The following is a 21,319-nucleotide window of genomic DNA, read 5'->3' as shown; positions in this document are numbered from 1 at the left end:
GAGGAACGTGCGCGCACGACTGACTTCACATCCCTTTCTGCTGCCCAAACTGTTGATCTAGCGTGGAAGTTCAACAGGGTCGCGAGCGGGGGGAGAGGGTGCTTTACAGTCAGCGGGAGCAAAACGTTAGAGTCGGAACCAGAATGAATACATCGCGTACCTCTCGAAACCGGAACATAGCCTCGTCGATTCCGCCACTGTCGGTTGTTCGGTCGCCTTAACGTAGCGATGGGTTCAAAACACCGGGCGGAACATTATTCGTAGCTACAAATTCTCGAAAGATTTCAGAAACCGTTCGTATAGTTGGAAGTCTTTGGAAACTTTGAAAAATTGGATTCGTCGAGTAGGTAGACTTGTGAATCGTGAACAAGTGGGAATGTGGCTTTAGGTGATATATCTGGTTTAGATTGCTATTCTTTGAATGCTAAGAAACCATAAGTAAAGCCGTCCGGGACACCGAGGGGTGGTAGTCTAAACCAGATATATATCACCTAAAGCCACAGTCCCACTTGTGCAACATCCACAAGTGGATCATACAATTTTTCAAATACAATCAATTAATTTTGTTTAAGTAAAGTCACCCCAAAACCTCCCTCACAGTAACTAACCGAAAATTTGTGCACACCTCTCTCAAAATTCTTCTCTGTAATCAACCTAACCACAAAAAAAGGTACATTAAACACTTTCCTCGGAGAATATTCTGAAACGCCCCACCCTACCCTGTCCTGTATATGTATATACCCTCTTAAACCCCTCCTCCGACAGTATATCCATCCCTCGTCTAAACAGAGTCGACATTCTCATGCAGCAACGTTCTCCCCAGGCACCCATCAGACTCCGGGAATTTGTTGAATCTCGCTGGATCTGGCTGAGGAGTTCGTTGGAAACGCGGCCTTCGCGATTCGCCCGCGCCCGTGGATACAATACCCCTGGCTCTCTGGACGCTGTCGGTGGCGGTGAAAAAAAAAAAAAGAGAGGACGTAATACATCACGGGGGGAGCCGCGCTGCTTCGTAAACAATCGAACTTTTCCTCCAGACGTTAATTGCACGATGCTGAGGGGTCGAAAGTCTACGGACGAGGGTGGCTTATTGCATTGCAAAACTAAAGAGGACGCGGAAAGGTGGAAGGGTTCAACGTCCGATGATCCTTTCGGCTGACATTGGCCCGCCCTTCTTCCCAGGTTGGGAGCGAGGAGGACGAAAAGAAGTCGGGATAGACGAGTAGAAAAGATAGAGAGCGTAAGAAGAGGCAACGGGGGTTCGACGAACGAGGGAATTTCGAATCTGCAAGAGGGTTAGGCATAGGTGGGAGAGAGAGGGTCGAAAACAATTAGCCTGGCACCCTATCTTACCTCGGCATGCATCAGGAGGCGCATCCGAGGGTAAGACGCCCTGGCGCTCTCGAGGTGAGGAAAGGAGACTGCTGGAGATGAACCTCCATGAATATATCGATATCCCATTAGAGGGGTCCCGGCCCCTCTCTCCTCGTCATCGCCCACCCCTGCTTCCTGCTAGACTGTTTAAAGAGTGGCTGGAAGCAAGTGCTGGGACGGGTGGCAAGGGTTTCGAGGAAAGGAAGGAACGAAGGGGTTGGTCCACAGGGTGGTTCGGATGGTTCCAGGTTATTCGAGCCGTGATAGAGGCATCCAGAGTTCCGCAGTGCATCGACACCCGTTCGAGGACTGACGACCTCGACCTAATCCCGGCATTAATGCTAAGGCAGGCAACCACTATCCATTTTGCACCTACCAACCACCCCCGACCTTCTCCATTTCGCTCCTTCTTTCTCCCAATCGCCCTCGCGTACCGGCCATTTCTCTCCAAACGAATCGCGTCCCCCGATGCATATCGCGAACCAAATCAGCCCGTCCATTATAGAGGACAGCGATCCTTCACCTCTCCGCGCTACTCCACCTTACAGAGAGCGACACTGTGCCGAGAATGCGTAACAACGGAGCTGAATTTATTTTATCAGTTAGCGAAGAATACAACGCATCCTCCACCTATCAAATCCTATCTTAGTGTGAGAAGCTCTAAGAGTGGATCGTAATGCCACCCACCCGGAGCATCTTCTATGCGAAAAAAACTCGAGCATTCGTTGTATTTACCGTTGGATAGCGTTTTCGGTGCCGTAAAGTTGGACACTACGGAGGACAGGAGACGTATGAATCGCGCGGCGTAATATTTCTCTGGTGAAGGACTGATATCCTGATCTAAACTTAACTATCCCCCGAGGGAGGCGAGAAATGAAATTCCAGCTATCTCGGTACGTGGTCAAAAATAAAGTGAGCCTCTTTACTCGGCCGGCCACGTGTAACAGGGTGGAAGGGGGTTGGAGATCTTTCGCGGAATACCGAGCAGAGTCTCGACCCCCTCACGTACACCTGCATGTGCAGGTTGATCCGCGAGACCGTGAGACCGCCGCGGAATTCTACGGATTCCTTATTCTTGACGAAAATTTACGCGTTATGTCGCGGCTGGAAATGTTTACCGCGCTGGTTAAGCGACTTTCGGAATCTGTTGTTCGCTCGCGGGCCAATGAGGCAAACGCCGAAATTGGAAAAACCGTATTTGCGAAACTGGTTCACGTCGGGTTTAGGAATTTTATCGGAATTGACGGGGTTAGAGCGGAGTATTGGACAAGGATTGACGTTTCAGTCGAGGTTCGGATTTCTTAAATTAACGTATTGTTTGAATTGTATTCTATTTTTTGAAATTTGAAGCTGAGAAGCTGATGATTATATCATCTCTAATCCTATAGAAACAAAATTTTAGTCTCGTGGAAATTTCCCCGATTAAAATGGCTTTGAGAATAATCGATTCATCCTCTAATTTCGGTTGAAAAACCTTCGCACAGTTTATTTCAAGGCGGATGAAATATTATTTGCAAGATTTGCACCGACAAGGGAGAGGAGCGGTACATCAGGGACAGCCGAAAGAAAATTACACTCCGTTCTCCCAATTCACACGCGTGTCCAATTAAACCCAGGGAATTCGTTCGTTCGAGAAACCACGTCGGTTGAATATCGCCGCGTATAATTACCGGAGGAAAATTATTCCTCCACGGGATTTACATTCGTACTCGAGATTCACCGCGCGAGGCCATACATCCCCGACGCCGGCGGAGGGCATGGACATCCGCAGACGCTGTGAAGTGGTCCGTAGCGAAGCTGAAATGAAAAAAGTTTCGCGTCGTCGTCGATCGAACAAAGAACCCTCTCACGAAGAACCTAACCTCGGACCAGGCTAATCACAAGCACGTCGCGGTTGGTAATTTCATTAGCGACGATCAAACGCGATAAAACCAAACGTGATCGTAAACAAAAGGCAATGTGGTTAAATTTAAATGACGTACAAAGTGATGTGGCTTATAAAACATGATATAAGTGGATGGACACTGGAATCGATGATGGTGAGCACAAGTGGGAATGGGGTTTTAGGTCCCAGGAAATCTGGTCGAAAACGTAGGAGAGTATAGGTGGTCGAACTTAAATAATATGTAAATTGAGATGCATTGGACATTGGGGAGCTTATGATGCTAACCACAAGTGGGAATGTGGCTTTAGGTGCCAGGAAACGTGGTCGGAAACGCAGGAGAACATGGTCTAACTTGAATAATACATAAATTGAGAGCCATTGGATATTGGGGAACCCATGATGTTAACCACAAGTGGGAATGTGGCTTTAGGTGCAGGAAACGCGGTCTAACTTGAATAATACATAAATTGAGAGCCATTGGATATTGGGGAACCCATGATGTTAACCACAAGTGGGAATGTGGCTTTAGGTGCAGGAAACGTAGTCGAAAACGCAGGAGAGCATGGGTTTTTACTTGAAACTATATTCTAGAGAAGGATTGGAATCATAAAAAGTGATGTGATGGGAAATTAGCGGCATTGGAATCGATGATGGTGAGCACAAGTGGGAATGTGGCTTTAGGTGCCAGGAAACGTGATCGAAAACGCAAGAGAACATGGTTCAACTTGAATAATACATAAATTGAGATGCATTGGACATTGGAGAACCGATAATGCTAACCACAAGTGGGAATGTGGCTTTAGGTTCCACGAGCCTCGTTAGGCAAGAAGACGCCTTGTTGCGCCCAAGGGTTTCATCCTTTAAGTCTGATTCGGTTTCCAGGGAGGCAAAGTATGACCTAGAGAAAGACAATAAGAAAACTAAGTCGGGTCGCACAAAAGTATCCTGTGTTCCTTTCCAGATCTCAAAGTTTCATCCTTTTGTGAAAGCTGCGCAAACGAGTTTGCTGAGGTATTGACGGACTGTGCGATGAATTCCTCAGCTCGTTGGCGAACGCGTTTTATCCTCTCATCCCCGACTAATGTCTCTCGAGCATCGGAGCTTCAGCGTATGCGCGTAGCTCTCTCGAGCGGTTACATCCTTTCGTGGGAATAAACATACCCGCGCACGATCTCCAAGAGAAATATCGAGGAGAGATACATGCTCACGTATGCCAGTGGAGGGGGAGGATATGGAGATCGGTCGAATTGTGGGAGTATAGTTGCCTAGAACAAGGAGCATTAAGGCCGCTCGTGGTCGAATTCGGGAGGGAGCGCCACCTGCAGATGTAGATACCACCGTGGAAGTCGACGACCGCCGACGAGAGTCTCCAAACAGCGAGAACATTAATTGGTTGGCTAAGTATGAAAGTCAGCTGCGCGTGTTTGACCAGGAACCACCGAACGCTTCCGTTTCGATTCGATCGGAATTATTTCCGGGGCACGTGCGCCCATTGGTCGGGGCAGCTTAATGGAGTGGACACGCGTTTGAACAAGCTATTCTCCGCGATATCCAACCGCCCTTTAAATTTTTAACAAGACAGGTAATCGATTTTACACGTGGAACCTTGAGGAAATTTACATTTGTAAAATTTATGTATTTAACGCGCTGTTCGACCATACATGGGTTACAGGACCTTTCATTGTGGATTAAACAGATTTATTCTGAAGACGGTATGTTCAAATCCAAATAATAAAAAACAAACGCAAGAGTTAGCGTGGTAGTCAACGTGTTAAAACTGTCTTACGGATTTTTGATCTTGTATCCGGGGGGAAAAATCGATCGTATCGCCGGGTGCTACTTCGAGGAGCCCAAAAGAAAACGCAACCACTTTTATCCGTCTCTGGAGATACAAATGGCTCGTTTCCAATAAAACGCGAAGTGACTGGGAAGTTTAAATTGACTGGAAATTCTCACCGACGGAGCAATGTCTTAACTTAATACCACAATTTGACGCGGAATTCTCGAGCAGACTAACTTTCTGAACAATTAATGCGTTTGTACTTTCGTGTAATAGCTTCTAGCGATGGGAAAGGAGGGAGGGGGAGGTGTATCGATCCTATAATGATTTACTTTGTGACGCGAATTAACCGCGCTGACGTACGTTTAAATTTGACGTAGATCAATTTCAGCCCGTCGCCGTCCGGAAACGTTGATCGACCGTAGCCACGGGATAATGAAAATTCGTAGCATCGTCTCGTTATCGCGTTAATAAAAAATGGGGAATAATAAAGTACAATAAATCGGAAAATTGCTGGGATGTAATATTACGCGACAAGTAACGCAGTTATAACGGTACGTAACATCCCCGAAATGTCCCCGACAGAATTACGAGATAATTCCGTGCATCGCGGGCATCTGCGTGAATAAGTATGCCGATGGCCGGCCGCGATAACGCGGCTACAACTAAATTTATTCCCCGACGCGAGAACGCGGCGATAAAATATCACGATCGTTGGGGAGGGCGATAAGAAAGTTTAATCATCGTTGCGCGCAATGTCTTTGGAGTATGGACAAAGTAAGAGGCGGATTTCGCGATAGGCGTAAAGAGAACGTATTACGCGAAGAATCCTTCAACGTTTCGCGCAACAAATTTTATTGCACTTGTTCAGGGTGTAGATTCGGTGTTGAATTGTTTTGTGTTGAGAGGCAAAAGCGCTTTATACGAGTTTGTAGCATTCCACGAAGTACATGGGTTGTGTTTCGTTCATTTTCAGACGAGCGGCAGAGCAGTCAAAGGAAATCCAGGCAGTCGACGGTAATGCACAATGAACAAAGTAAATTGGCCGCTCAAGGTCACCGAAGGAATTCTCCCACCACAAAAAACAGCGATGGGAGCGAGTCACTGCGCTTCGTTGAGGACAACCGGGAACTTTGGTAAATACTCTACGGACTCTTATAATTCATAATTCAGCTCTCCCCCCCCCCCCTCCTCCTCCGAATGATCCCCACAGATTAGACCTCTAATGGATTCTGCACTTACCGCGGCGGAGGTAACATGAATTCGAGTTGAATCGGGGAAAGCGTGGCTGCGATATCGGGGACAACGAGACGAACGTTAGAACAACTAACCGCATAACTAATTAAGGTTCGCCGGTGCACACCTTCCGGGAGCCTTTACTTCTGCCAGCAATAAACATTCATTTCGCAGCACCGCGGGAATGTCACAAGTTAATTAGCTCTTTACCCTTGTTTCGGCCCTTCGCGAATTCTCCATTGTTCGCGTTTTTACGAGCTCCCCGGTCCCTTTATATGTTTAGCCGTTAACTGCTCCTATAAAACTAGATCCTCCGATTTATGGCGCGATAGTCCTCTTTTAGCGATTTTAGTATCTATCTGGGGACGGAAGTGTAACCCAGCAGGCCGAGGAAACATTTATAAGCACACGATAAGAACCGGTCAGGATTTGTTGGAAGACTTACCGACGATAAGCTGGACATTGGATAGGAAAGACGAAATATTTAAGTGTTTCTTACGCTGAGCTGAGATGATAGGGAAGCGGGCAGTTCGGTGGATTTACTGTACGAGCCCAGTCGGTTGACTTATGCAACTATATTATTTTTATTAGTTGCCCGATCTCTGTGTTGGAGAAGAAATGGATCAGAAGACTGATAAGAATTTTCCTCTCAAACTATTCAAAGATCTGCACTAGAAGAAATAATCCACATCTCTAAGTGAAGGACTTCTTCAACAATGGTTCGAAGATAGTTTACCTGATAATAAAAGCTCACAGAGTCTGAAACCGCAAGCTCTTAACGAATAAGCACTCAGTGCTGCTCTTTCCGAGTGAGAAGCATCCATTTTCGGAAGACATTCGAGTCAAATAACAGAGTTTTGATACAAGAGGCTCCAACGTGCCCGAAAAATTCGACCTGTCGATATTCCGTTGGCGTAGAGTGGACAACTCGATTACCAGGCGTTGCCCCGAACGAAATAAAATTAACATAGTTCACGCTGGTGAGGCGCGTCGCAGGGCTGTGTATGTGTAATGAAAGATTCCTCGGATCTTATTTGTTCGCCAGTTCACGCGCCATTGGACGTTATCGAACAATTTCGCAAAAACGACGACGTAAACTGCCCGTGGACGTGATAAAACTCGCGCACCGACAAACGAATCAAACGGAATTGGCTACTTTAGCTGCAGTTACGCGATAGAAAACGAGAAGCCCGTTAATACGAGGTTTCGATATTGCCACGATATCGCGTCCACGTTGAAGGTCAGACGCTATTGCACGCGAATCTTGCCACAAAATAGAGAACTATTCCATTAAGAAACTATCAGACAGGTTCCATCCTTCTGTTTCGTTAAATAAAGAAGAAATAAAAGGCAACGTGGTGTGTAAATGGGTGTTACTGTTTTTATCATCTGCTAGAAATTGTAGGATTTATTAGTAAATCTAGCGAAGTGCAGTATGGGTCGTGATCGAACGTTACAATCATGGCGAAAGTAGCTACGTTCTTTCCTTCTGTTTACTTTCACCGTCTCCTTTGGTGTAACGAACAGGACAGCTTCTGAGAGGTGTATCCAGCCTGGGAAGTGTTAGTAGTATAAAGTACACTTTCCAAGATAAGGTACCGTCAACTTGATCCAGCACTTCGACGGCTAAAGTAAATAGAACGCTGATGGCGAGCGTATCGGGCGTAACCCGTGTTTGAAACGAGCATGTGAAATCTGTGGGTCAGGCGCATACGTGCGAGACATGATCGCGTGTGTTTCGGGAGCCACTCTACAAATACCAAACGTTGAACCGAGCATCGGTTTACCTAAAGCTACATTCTCACTTACATGTTCCTTTAACGTTGCTATGAAATCGCACGTAAAGCTGGCTGGTACACTGGGGAATGGCCATCCAAGCCAGATATATCACCTAAAGCCACATGACCACTTGTGAAACGCGCACAAGTGGGAATGTGGATTTAGGTGATACATCTAGTCTGGGTTGCCGTTCCGCAGAAGCTAAGAAATCGCAAGTAATGTTAGATAGTACACTGAGGAATGGTAGTCTAAGCCAGATATATCCCCTAAAGCCACATGACCACTTGTGAAACGCGCACAAGTGGGAATGTGGATTTAGGTGATAATACATCTAGTCTGGGTTGCCGTTCCGCAGAAGCTAAGAAATCGCAAGTAATGTTAGCTAGTACACTGGGGAATGGTAGTCTAAGCCAGGTATATCCCCTAAAGCCACATGACCACTTGTGAAACGCGCACAAGTGGGAATGTGGATTTAGGTGATACCAGCATTACGTGCGATGTCTTAGCTTGTGAGGAACGGCAATCTAGACTGAATGTATCACCTAAAGCCACTTTCCCACTTGAGCCATGTTTCACACTCACTTAAATAAAAAAGATGGTACTTGTTATAAAGAAATCTCAAAGGGACAGTCTTTCAACTTTAACTTAATAAATAAAATATATAATATAACAAACATGCATTATGGAATATAAGGTTAGTCTGGGTCATTTTAAAACATCAAAAGGTGAAATCGCTCTGCAATTTCTTGTACACGTTGCTAGACACAGCGAGCGGTTGGAGAAGATATTGAGTTACTAATTACGGCAATTAACACCCGTCGATTGGCATTCGATTCGGACAAATTAATATCGATGGCCGTAATGCGCTCGGGGTTTCGGTCCGCGATGGAAATTGGCCGCCATATCAGTGTCAATCACGCAGCCGGACAGAGCATCGTTCTTGTACCTCTACAAACCGCGAACCTGTTTAACGGTTAATGCAAACTCGTGCCGCATTCGATAGTTACGATCAGAAGTGAACATGCCCAGTTTCAGACGAAGAAAATAGAAAATATGAAGATTATTATTTCATTTGCACACCGGTTCCTGTCGCGGTTTACGATAATCGTCCCATGAAACGATTATGGCCGCTGCTAATGCCCCTGCTGGTTTCGATCCTTGAGTCCAGAAATTGTGAAACAGGGGCAGCGAATAAAGGCGTGTATTTATGGCCGCGTAAGGTAGGATGTTCCATTTAGTTTCGAGCGTCTTCGTGGTCTGCGGCGATGGGAGGAAACGTCGTCGAATAAATCCCAGTGTGGGAGGGGACACTGTAGATTATGCCTCATAACCATGCGAATGTAGGAGGAAAGGATCCAGAGGGCGACACGTTTCCATCGAATACTGATCCTAATCTTACCGAACCTAATGAGCGCGGAGGACAGAGGTGAGACGCGTGAAAGGAAAATTTAAATTCACCTGAAATCGATCCAATGATCAAGGATTTACAAGCCTCTCAATAATTTCAAGTCTTCTTAAAACCTCGAAGAACCGCTTTCGATTGACAGTCGAGGTTTCTCGAGTCCATCGCTACTCCGGCGATCCTCGATTGCCCGTGGCCGACCATGGACTCCGCACACCGTCCCCGGACAATACAATCTCGTCGAGCGGGAACGAGGAAGCGGGATACGCGGTTAAGTATATTACAGAAATTGCGCGAGATGACTGGTCCATTTGTAAATGAGATTGAAGCACGGGTTGCGAAAGTGGCTGCCCGCCGAAACCAGCAGCCGCGGGGACGAGAAATCCGAAAATGGGATGGTTTCTGGGGTGAATTCGACGAAGCCCCGCTGGCGTAACGGAAAGGGAGCAAGAGAGGATATGACGTAATGGGTAAAAATTGGATTTAAGTCCCGTGAATGGCTGGCAGCGCGCTGAGGAAAATGTTGTCGGCCCTCTCGTCGGCAGTGATGAAGTATGTATTAAGTCAGACCGGCTTGTCTCTCATGGTAAGCGCCCGGTTGTGGAACTCCTTCAAAGTTTCGAATTCTACTTCCGTGTCCGTTCTCTCCTTCCTACTACCCCGATATCGTGCATTACGGTAGCGTTACTTGGAAAATATTCATCAGAGGGGGATCCTTTCAGAAGGGCTCGCCTCCGAGTACTTACGGTTCGCGTAATTGCGAAACTCACGGATTTATTAAACCAGTGCCTTCGTCAAACCCCGCGAAGCGTTAATTTTCGTTGCAGGATATCAGTGTTGAGACTTCATTACACATCTTACTCGTAAATAAGTTTTACACGCTATATTTTATCCCCGTCGATTTTATTACAGTAATGTCTCGTTAGACGCACAAGCTCGGGACTGACCGTATTGTATATCTTTATGATACTATTATTAATAGATTGGCGAGGGTTCCCCGGTGAAAACGAGTCCAAACACGACCCACACATGGAATCTAAAAGTGATCGTACACTACCGCCTCGCATATTGATCAAACTGCTTGGTTTTGTGATCGAGAGTCATCCTCGCTATTAATACCATACTTCACCTGCTTGAAATAAACGGCCTTGAGCCTTCAAAATATTTAGCGCAGACCTGACCTTGACCAGCCAAAATATTCGACGCGCACCTCCCATTCGCGAACTGCATAAATTACGGATTCGGTTAATTTTGCACTCAGTTTAGACGCGCAATGCTCTGCAAAATTAATTAGACGTCCATTAGAAAGGCATTCGGCGGTGTGGCGAGTGAAACACGGCGTGCCAGTGAAAATTTTAATTAACGCAAAATAAATAAACGTCGTCAGTCAGACTCCTGGTGCACGGTTCGTTTCAAATAGCAGCGGAACGTGGTACCGTCGAAGAGACCGTCAGATGTGTACGATCCCACGAACAGAGCGCTCTTTCTTTTTTTTTTTTTACGTTTTGTACCGGTCTGTTTTTTTCGTTTTGCATAATTCGCGTACAATAGAGGACCGATAACGGTGGACAGATACTTTCGACAGCGTTCCGCTGATTGTAACTGTCGCACGGACAATTTGAACGATATTCGTTTCAGTACAGAACCGTATCGTCGTTTGTTGTACCGAATAGTGCACCGAACAAAAGTGTGATTTTATGAAACTGCGGGTATATTTTAATTAACGAAAGTTCTATTTGTACATATTGAAACGGAGTTTGCGCGAAGCACTCGTTAATCGTAGACAAATAATAATAATAAATAAAAGTTCACGGTTGGGGCAGTGTATAGGTGGTATTTGATAAAATACGGATATTATTTTGGAGAACAATGTAGCACGCAATTAAACCGAGTCTATATAAAATTCGATGGAAATGCTTGCTTAAAATATTGAATTTATTGCGTTTAAATATGGTTGGGTATCGTACAAAGAATCGCGGTGTATCGTTTCGATGAGATAATGACTATAACAAAGCATAGTACCTCTTGCCGATCAATAGGTATATTCTAAGCAAACGAGCCCCATATGGTTACATTAGCGGTAGTGTCGCCGGCGCGACATCGGCTAACTCGAATTCATTAGTATTACGCTATCGAGTTGCTACTTCTCCATTTTTGCAGCGTGCATTAATTGCGCGAACAAATCCATTACCAATAATACGTCTTTCGATGTTTCGTGCTTTCGCAGTTCGTGGAGGTGAATTGATGGCGCGAAAGTGCTTTGTCGTGATTCTCGTTACCTATAGGGTGTGCAGAAACATTTCCAGAGTTTCAATTCACGTTCTGTTCAAATATCAATTTGCATGCGAGCCAAATTTCAAATGTCTGGTTCTTATACTTTCTGTTACATTAAATCCTGGACGCAACGTTGGAGAAATTCGTTGAAAATCATTGGCGACGTACCAAACAAAACGGCCACCGTTTAGAAGCGGAGGTCATTTGTTCAGGGGTTTATCTACAATTTAAAACGGGCGGTCGTTGTAAATAGCGTTATCTTTGCCATTCCTTCCATCAGGATTCGCTATCAATCAGCGCGGAGAGGAGCGAGAAGTCCGGTGTATCGGGGCTTTGCTGGAAGTAATTTGTAGCAAGAAAAATCTCCACGGCGGCGGGGAGATCGATGATAACGTAACGGTAAGCTTGGCACGAACAACACGTGCCGTGCCATTTCTCTTTTTTCCACGGGACTTTATGAAATTTGTATATCCCACGTAAGAAGCTGCCCGGCATGTAAGCTCCACTGTAAAAACAAACTGCTCGTCCGGATATTAAAATAGAGAACCCCCCGCGAATCGTGCTCGAACACGCGACGCGGTTCATGAAATTTTAATAGCGCAGTACCGAAAAAGATTCTCTGGAATTACTCGAAACAATTCTTCTCGATGGTTCCCGCTTTAGAATTCCTCGTTAGCTTGGCTCTTTCGGTCTTTTTTTTCGGCCCCGACGATACACCCATCCTCGGGAATTACTGTAGTTATGACAGGTAATCAAGAGTTCGCGAGGAAAAGTTTTTCCAACGCGCGTTGAATGAGTTCCATCCGCCGGGATTCGTCGAAAAACGGTGATATCTTCTTCATCGCAACCGTTTGCCGTCCAGCTTTTTGTTGTTGTTATCCGTTCTCGTTCCGACCGGTTGGAGTACGATCAAATGGCTGGTCAGGGTCATTTCCCCCACTATCAATCAAGCTACCGAACTTTAACCCATTCTTAACATGTGACTGTACAATGGAGGAATCTAAATGATGTGGTGGGCTTGGTCGAACTGTACGCGAGCGTAGCCAAACTGTAAAGTAGGCGTACCTTAACTGTATAAGCAGATACGTCCAAACAGTACAAAGTACGAAGGGCCAAACAGTATAATCAGGCGTGGTCAAATTATGAAGTGGGCGTGTCGAAAATGTAAAGTGGGCGTGGCTTAACTGTAAAGGGGGCGTCATAAAGCTGTATGTGGGCGTGTCCAATCTGTAATAAAGGCGTTTTCAAACACCGTTAACGGTATTATTGAATGAAAATACAATACAGGGAAAAATGTATTACACAATATCAGAATACAAATACATCCACATCTCACTGTTTCGTACAGATATCGTTATCAGATTAATGCGAGCCGAGCCGGCTCCGAGTGGATTTACAAGTAGCTCCGGAGGGTTAATATTTCACCAGATAAAAGGCTCCCCTAATGATTCGGTTCACGTACAGAGACGGATATATTGCGAAATACGCCATAAGGAGAAGTCGGAAGAATTAAGATCGGAACTGTCAAGAAAGTTGGTCCGACGTCTTTTTCTTCACGGTTCGCCCTTCAAACCCTTTTCACAAAATGACGATCCATTCGTCCAACTTGCCGCTTTGAAAATTACTTGTTATCCCTCTCCATCCCTTTACCCCGCACCGGTACATCTGCCTTTAACCCGTTTCAGAACTCCTTTTCTCGTAACTTGCTTTTATTCTTGTTAAATTCAGTGGCATCCAGCCATTATACCTTTGCAGAATTTTCGCCCGTAGAGATGTATTTATCCGTCCGTGGTGTCAATTAAAAAGATTCAAGAATCCCGCGGTGTATTAATGTTTCACCGTTAAATGCATACTATCGGGGATAAACGCGGTTCAGTTCCAACGTTGCAAGTACAGTATACATCTTCGTGACACACGAGGGGAATTTATAAATAAACGCTTGACGAGGGTACCCGCAGAAGCCCCAGGATGTAGTGAACCTTGATAACGAAAGGGACAGACGCAATCGTTCGTCCGATACTTAAAAAAAAAAACCAATGGAGGATATTATGCGAGTTACTATGGGTTAATATAATTACTACTCATTTATTCCATTGTCTTCATCCGCGCAACGATTCGTTAATTTTCAGTTATTAAATTTCGGGCCGGACGAGGAGTTCGGTTCAGTTTCCATTCAATTCGTCTCCGATGTAAATATAAATTCGAGTGTTACGAGGTTTGTATTATTCGTATAAAAAATATCGTGATATTAATGCTCCATGGAAGATTAATGAACATTTCCACGAAATAATGAGAAAAGAGAAATATAAACATTAAATGATGGATACTGAATGTAACACGGTGTACATATCGAATGATTGTAAAATATGGAGCTTCATTACGCAAATGCGAGTTCGTTGTCGAGTGTATTAGAGATAAAAAGTGCTACCCCGGTTTCGAGTGAATTGGTAGTCTCGATTTTGTTTCTTGAAGGGAGGCGAGCAGGAGAGACTGAAATTTTGTAGAAAAAAAATATTACAACATTCCATGCTCCATCGTTTTTCCATCCACTCCGTACATGACGTGAAATTAAACTATGGTAACATTTTTTATCGGAATTCCGCCATTTCAATCTGTCTCAAGCCTCCCCTAACGTTACAACTTCCCCTCGTACATCGATATTTGCAATCCATTTTATTTCTTCGTTCCCCTCCCGATTCTTCGGTGCAACTTGATAAATTACTCGACCGACCCGTTATCTTCCACTTATTCAGTTTAGCCCAAAGCAGCGTACACTCAAGTTAATGGGAATCAAGGTGTCGCCGTTATCTCGCGCGCTACCAGTCAACCTTCCAGGTATTCCCGGCTAGGTTACAGGATCTTTTATGCAATTCCGTGAGAACGAACCCACAGCAAATAAATCAAGCGGTCCTCAAGGCAAAACGTCCCGGTCGGAAGTTAAAATTAGTCGTTAGACAAATTGCATTGTTCTCGAAGAGTAATTATATTCGCGGACCGGTTTCAAACGGCGTCCCGGCGCCGCGTGCGCCTTTTGTAAATCAACATCACGCACAACCTGACGTTTTCCTTAGCGAAAGGCTTCGGTTATGAGTAAGGAACGGCTGCGACGCTGTCTTTGAGTCATTTTTGAGCGTAGTCTGCGTCGTTGCCGGGCAAAGACTTTAGAGAGAGAAGCTACAGGAGCGGAAATTATAATTGAACGCTGGATGTTGAGATGTGTAGAGACAGTTTACGTCAGTGTGGAGTGCGTGGTCCTTGGTGGAACTGAAATAAATTGTACAAGGTCACTTCCCCCACTCAGGGTCACGCTAAAGCTGGGTGGAGTCGTAGGGAGAGGGGATGTCCTTGAATGGTGCTCAAAAATGGGGGATGGGCGTGGCCTCGAGCAGCCAACGTATTTGGCGTGAACTTTGAAGCGCAAACTTTAATGACAACTAAAATTTAAAACGAATGACGTCCAATTCACGAATCCAGCTCGTACGATTGCCTCGAAAAGTAGTCCTAAAATATCCCATTACTATAAAGTGTAGGATCTACTAGCTGGAAATAATCCTCCAAGTCTGCTCTTAACTTGAAAAAGTGCTCTCTCTCGTTCGAGGAGTTTAATGTCGAAAGTTTCCGGGGAAATTTTACATTCACGTCACATTCCGCTCGAGAGACACGACCGTTGCGTCAACTGCGAGCGTACGTTTTGCGGGGAACGTCGAGTTCGCGGAAAATTACGAGCGGAAGGTAAATATAAGCGGCGGCGTTAATTCCAAACGATTGCGCCTTGTGTTTCATGACCGACGGAAATCTGGTTTAGCTCGATTTTCAAGTAAGTGCGTATTATGTGTGCATCATGCACGAGCGGGCTGCTCGCTCGACCCTGTGCGAGTCTTCTTTCTTTTCTCCCACGACACAAAAAAAAAAACTCCCGAAGCGCTTGCCCGGGGATAAACCTGGGAAATCACGCTAGGTTAAATGAATGCTCCACGAGGTAATTGTCCGTTCGTTCGCCACTTCCGGAAGCGCGAGATATAAGCTCAGTCACTGGACGGATGTACAGGGTGTCCCAGAACTTCTGTAAGAGCCGGAAATGAGGGGTAGCTGATACGATCCCGAACAACAATTTCCTTTGCAAAAATTTCGATTGAGGCTTCGTTTTTGAGTTATTAAGAAAAAACCAAAGTAGAGTTATTAATCTTTAAAATAGGATAAAGGATCGAATAGAAATATTATTTTTTGTAATGTTATACAAAAGTTATCAGATACGGCAATACCCGGTTAATTGAAAGAATTTCACCCCGGTTATACGTGGGACAGTGATTACTATTGCTACTTACGTTTCTTTTTCGAGGCTTTTCACACCTCAACGTGGAACGAAAGATTAAAAATATATAGTTCTCTTTGTAACTGATTCACATCGAAGGTTTCACTTTGCATCGACGAGGGAAAAAGTATGCCGGAAGTGTGAACGCGGAGATTTCCTTTTTCCTCTGTTCAAACAAGTAAACCTTTGCGTTCTGTGCCTCTACGTACGTTTTCGCCCGACCCATTTCTAATCTTCCCTGACCTGAATTTATTTTCAAAGGATCTATATGTCTTCGACTAAGTACACTCATTTGCATTTCAAATATCACCGTTGATTCGACCGCTCTGGCTCCTCTTTTTCTTCCTTTCTCTCTTTTTTCGATAAATTTGTCGGCGAGAGGTCACGTACACCCGGCTTCTTTTCACCCACACGCCACGACTCGAGTAGTCCATACGCGGTAATGCAACGCCGGGTTTGAAGAGTGGCGAGGTATTATAATTCCCCGGCTGAAATTAGTGTAATTACGAGGGAGGAATGTGAATGGAAATTTTTTATCGTCGCGAAAGCCCGATCAAGTTCTTCGTCGTATGGACTCTGTTGGAGCTTTCAATCGTTTCCAAATGAATTTTAATTCGATTCAGAATTCGTTAACAACTTCGACCTTATTGTGATGATTGTGAAGAAGTTGGTGCATCGATTCCGTTTTTTCGCGGAGATTTTTGAACAGATAACGCGCCGGGTCGCCAGAGTGGAAAACTAAAACGGTTTCGAGACGAACTTCTTCTTGGAACGAAATTTATTACACGGAGTTCGTTTTTCTAATATTTCTGACTCCGAAGTTTCCCCAAGTGTGATTCAGAATTGATGATGACCAAGTACTTGGCTCTGGAGGAAAGATTTTCGAAGAAATAACACGGTAATGAAGACTTCCGGCACGACGTTCGCCTGGCGCCCTTCGACGCTTTTTTTCGATAATTACAAACGAAGGGCACTTCAAAAAATTGTTGATATCATTAACACGCTTCATGCAATGCAAAACATTTGTGATACACGTTAAACTTGACCTTCAGACCACAGACATATTTATTTAATGCTCGGAAAGCATGTATTTCATAAAAAATTTAAATTCTCTAAAATATATTTCCAGCAAATTAACAAAATACGCAAAATGAGCAGAAGAAATGTTAAGCAGCCAACATATTTGGCGCAGACGTGACTCCGTCCATGAAGTGAGGAGAGTGGGTAGCCTTGAGCAGCCGATACATTCAGCTCAGACCTGAAACCGCGTGCGAATGCGCGAGAAAACGAGTGCAAACATCCTCCTGTACAGCCCTCACACAATCGGCGCGGAAGCGCCAGGACAGTCACAAACGAGCACCAATCCACGCGAGCTCGTACGGTTGTGTAGGATCCCTGTGCCACGTTCTGTACGCGCGTAACGACGATAAAACAATGCCGAGATAATAGGAGGGTTTACCTCTGCCTCCGAGCGTCTTAAAGCCAGCGCCGTCTCTAAATCTGCGTTCATCTCGTTTTTCTATGGCCACTGTTCGCTGGGGAGAATGGATATGGGTCATTCCACGCGAAATGAGCAAATTCATTGAACTCATCGACGTCTGAATGCTGCAGAAAAGCCGATTGCTGGACCGCATTTGAACGGTGCCATGCTCGCCGTCCGTGTGTGTTATATTTCCAGCACCTTGTTACTGGAAGGTATTCAACCGTCGTTTTCTTCTTTTTCTCCCTTCCTAAACATTCGAGGGCTACCGCGACGATTCGAGGAGAAACGAAATCGAGCCTCTTCTGTGTTGCAAGAATTTTAATCTTGAGATTGACGTCGGCGAGGAGGGGCTTGCGAAGTAGCGATGGTTGCTCCAGGCCACGGTTAATTTTTGTATTTCCGCGTGCCCCGCTCGATTTGCTCTGGATATCTTTTTTTATTCATCGTGGCACCGCGATGCTACAGGCATTTGCTTAAGGGCAGGCTGAGGAGAGCAATCGAAGAAATTGCCGAGCGCTCAGTGGAATCCTTTCATTGAAGAAGAAAATCGTCTGTCGCATTGAGGATTGAAGCAAGAAACTGTACCGTGATAAACTATAGAATGCCGAGCTTTCAGATGTCTACAATGTGCGACTCTGTTCTGCGCGACATTCGAAATTATTAACTTCGGAGACACGCTGTACATTATCTCGCGTTGTTAATTAAATCGTAGGACTTTGTTCTTTGGTTCCTGGCTATAATATCGTCGCTCTGAAATTTGTTTCTATCGCCGAAAACAAGCGAGATATATTAAGTCGGTCAAGTTAGATGGAGCGACCTGCATAAACGTCTCTTGAAGGGCTAAGTGCCAGGGACACGAATTCATATCACGAGGACGCGACGGTCGTTTCTCATTAACAGGGTTCTGATGGTACAACGAGGCCCGGGCTTGGGGAAACGGAGGAGGGTTTGAGGTCGGGTATCGACACCCCCGAAATCGACGAAAAATGTCATTATCGAGGTCGGTGTCTCGTGAAACGGATTCGAATCGGCGCCTCGTTACATCTACCGCGGGACGGACACTCGACCCGATTTGAAAGGATCTCGAGGGCGTCCTTTCAGACCAGCGATCCTTAATTAATCTGGAAATCGAATCGGGAAGGAAGAAGAGCCGAGTTTCCGCCGATAGGTCGAATCGAATGGCTCACGGGGTTCGAGGCGGCTTATACCAGCCTCCGTTTCCTCGAAAATACTCCCAGCCGGGGTTTAGACTCCCAGTTTCACTGTTCACCTCTCGCTGAATCGCTTTCGTCTCGCCCGTGTCTAATCGCTCTCTGCCTTCGAAGCCGGGAGTTTCACCTTACGTGAGTTTCTTTGGTACACAGTGTACGGGCGAGCTCGGGCAATTAGGATGGATCCTGTTGGAAATAGAAGTAGTCAAAGAAGAGGTTTGGCGCAACGATAGCGACTGTGCTCGGAAATTCTTGCATTTATCCAGTCTTCGCTGTATCGCAAAACTACATTTCTCCATTTCTGGAATAACAAGTGAATTTTTATTGTTTAGCGAGACTAAGTATTATTCAAAAGAGATATGGGAAAAATAATTCACTATGCATGGTGGAACTCTATAGGGAGAATTTATAGAGTTTTGACCAAAAAATGTTGAACCTATAACGGAAATGCATTTGCGGGATTAGTGTTCAACGAATGCATTGTTAACGCGATGACGGCTATGATCATTGCGTTTATTCAATTTAAATTCTATTGAAATATCGAGTTATTTCTAGCTCTGCTCCGAAAGCCCGATATACCGCGAAACCAATAGGGGTAGTATCGGGGAAACCGCGAATTATTGAATTGTATGAAAACGCTTTTATAGTAGAGCTTTCACTGTAGTCAAAAAACTGATTTGCTTGTTGGGTAAGCCATAGTGCAGTCGAATCTGATACGATATCGTCGATCTTTGCTCTGTACCAGGGAACTAAAACAAGTTCTATCTCTTTTCTAATCGCAGCTAGATTAATTGCAACGCAATTCAATTCCAGTAAAAGCATTGGAGTGTTAAACTTTTCAAATCGTCCCAGTCCGTGTTAGAGAAAGTTAAAGAATACCTTACCTGTGTCGCAAAATCCAGGAGTAATCTATGGGGAACTATGAAAAAATCATCAGAAACACTGTGTGCCTCATATTCCTCTTTATTGTTTGAAACGTATCGTAACGATCAGATATGGATCATGTAAAATTACAGTAAAACGTAAATACGACCAATTTATCGTGTATACATATATATGTATGTATATATATATATATATATATAAATTCTTATACGCCACCAAAAAAGATTGCCGAGAGAAAAATACAATCATTTTAACGCCATAAATGTGAATCAATGGTTCCAGTACTTTTTGTTTTGACTCAGATTTATGTTTCTTGTTTCAATCGGGTCTCTTCACTCGGCGCGTTCACGTGAATACGTGTACTGCACAGAACTGTAAAGATTGTCCCTGGATGTTATTAAAATAAAATATACTTTTATGATAATAAGTCATTAACCTATGTGACACAAAATCTTATTACATAAGTGAAGGAATAATCTTTTCAACAAACTCTGATCCTTCTCAGCTACTGCAACGAGTGTTGTTTATGATACGATAAAAAAAATCATTACAAAAAACTTAATCATTGACTTCATCCAGGAGCAATCTCTTTAGCTCGCCATTGTACACGCAAAACTTGGACCAAACGGTCATGTTCGTGATTTTCTTCGTTCCAACGATTCCTCTGTACTTTCACCGTGTTTGTCGTTTCCCCTTAATTACACGCGATAGTTCGTAAATCTAATTCACAATCATACACTATTTACATCACGCCGTATCTCGAGCGGCTTGCTTCAATTAAATTATATTGCTATAGTGTTTGTTCTTTATTCTCTCGTGACGCTCGCGCGCGCGCAGAGTGATATCTTTGGTGTGCGTTCTTGTGTCTTTGTCTGTTTCGTGTCTCTGTGTCTCTGTGTGTGTCAGCGTGTACGTATACGCACGCAAACATTTAATCCCCTCGAAATCCTCGCGTAATCGACGTTTCACGCTACGAGCTCTGAATACTTTGAAGAACGACCCACGGGTTGCGCGAGCGGTTCGCAATAAAATTCACGGAAAATAAAAATTCGACACACAAACGGGAAAACGGTCTGGCCCGATGGCGAAAACTGAACGAGCGAATCGAAATTTAACAATTTCGCGACACCATGAATCGAGCTTTTAGCTGGACAACGAGAAACAGTCACGGAACCGTGTGAAACAGGTATAAACGATACTCTGCAGGTTTGTAGACTAGCTAAAAACAATGAATAGGGAACTTTTTAGCTTTGGTAATTCAAGAGGTTGAGCGAATGCATTTGGCTTTGAGAAGTAAAGAAATTAAATGTTACAGCTTGATAATAACAAATAATGAATAGAGACGCTTCTGTCAGTGCCGCCACTAGAGACCTCAGCGCGATTTTCCCGTGACGCCACTGGAGACCTCAGCGCCACCTTTTCGTGGCGCCACCTGAGACCACAGCGCCATCTTACCGTGGCACTACCTGAGACCACAGCGCCACCTTTCCGTGGCACCACTTGAGACCACAGCGCCACCTTTCCGTGGCGCCACTAGAGACCACAGTGCTACCTTTCCGTGGCGCCACTAGAGACCTCAGCGCCATCTTCCCGTGGAGCCACCTTTTCGTGGCGCCACCTGAGACCACAGCGCCATCTTCCCGTGGCGCCACCTGAGACCACAGCGCCATCTTTCCGTGGCGCCACCTGAGACCACAG

General features: G+C 44.9%; 1 protein-coding gene and 1 long non-coding RNA gene across 15 annotated transcripts in view; one reads left to right on the top strand and one right to left on the bottom strand.

Annotated features, from left to right (window-relative positions):
- LOC128890373 (uncharacterized) overlaps nt 1–21,319 on the top strand; it is a 190,584-nt gene that overhangs the window by 64,097 nt on the left and 105,168 nt on the right. For all 3 annotated transcript variants that reach the window (XR_008460611.1, XR_008460609.1, XR_008460610.1), the window contains one exon: nt 6,016–6,175. This is a non-coding gene — a long non-coding RNA (uncharacterized LOC128890373). The remainder of the gene's footprint in view (nt 1–6,015; nt 6,176–21,319) is intronic.
- LOC128890321 (uncharacterized) overlaps nt 19,684–21,319 on the bottom strand; it is a 53,169-nt gene continuing 51,533 nt past the window's right edge. The window contains exons 5-7 of one of the 12 annotated variants that reach the window (XM_054148804.1): nt 21,174–21,307; nt 21,122–21,139; nt 19,684–21,071 (exon numbers count right to left, since the gene is read on the bottom strand). The gene's annotated coding sequence lies outside the window, so the exon portion shown is untranslated. Of the gene's footprint in view, nt 21,308–21,319 lie in introns of all 12 variants that reach the window. The other 11 variants (XM_054148770.1, XM_054148714.1, XM_054148733.1 and 8 more) reach the window with 11 other exon arrangements.

This window comes from Hylaeus anthracinus, unplaced genomic scaffold (genome assembly GCF_026225885.1).
Source record: "Hylaeus anthracinus isolate JK02 unplaced genomic scaffold, UHH_iyHylAnth1.0_haploid 0, whole genome shotgun sequence".
Classification (NCBI taxonomy): Eukaryota; Metazoa; Arthropoda; class Insecta; order Hymenoptera; family Colletidae; genus Hylaeus; species Hylaeus anthracinus.
This window is presented reverse-complemented; position numbering and strand designations above follow the sequence as displayed.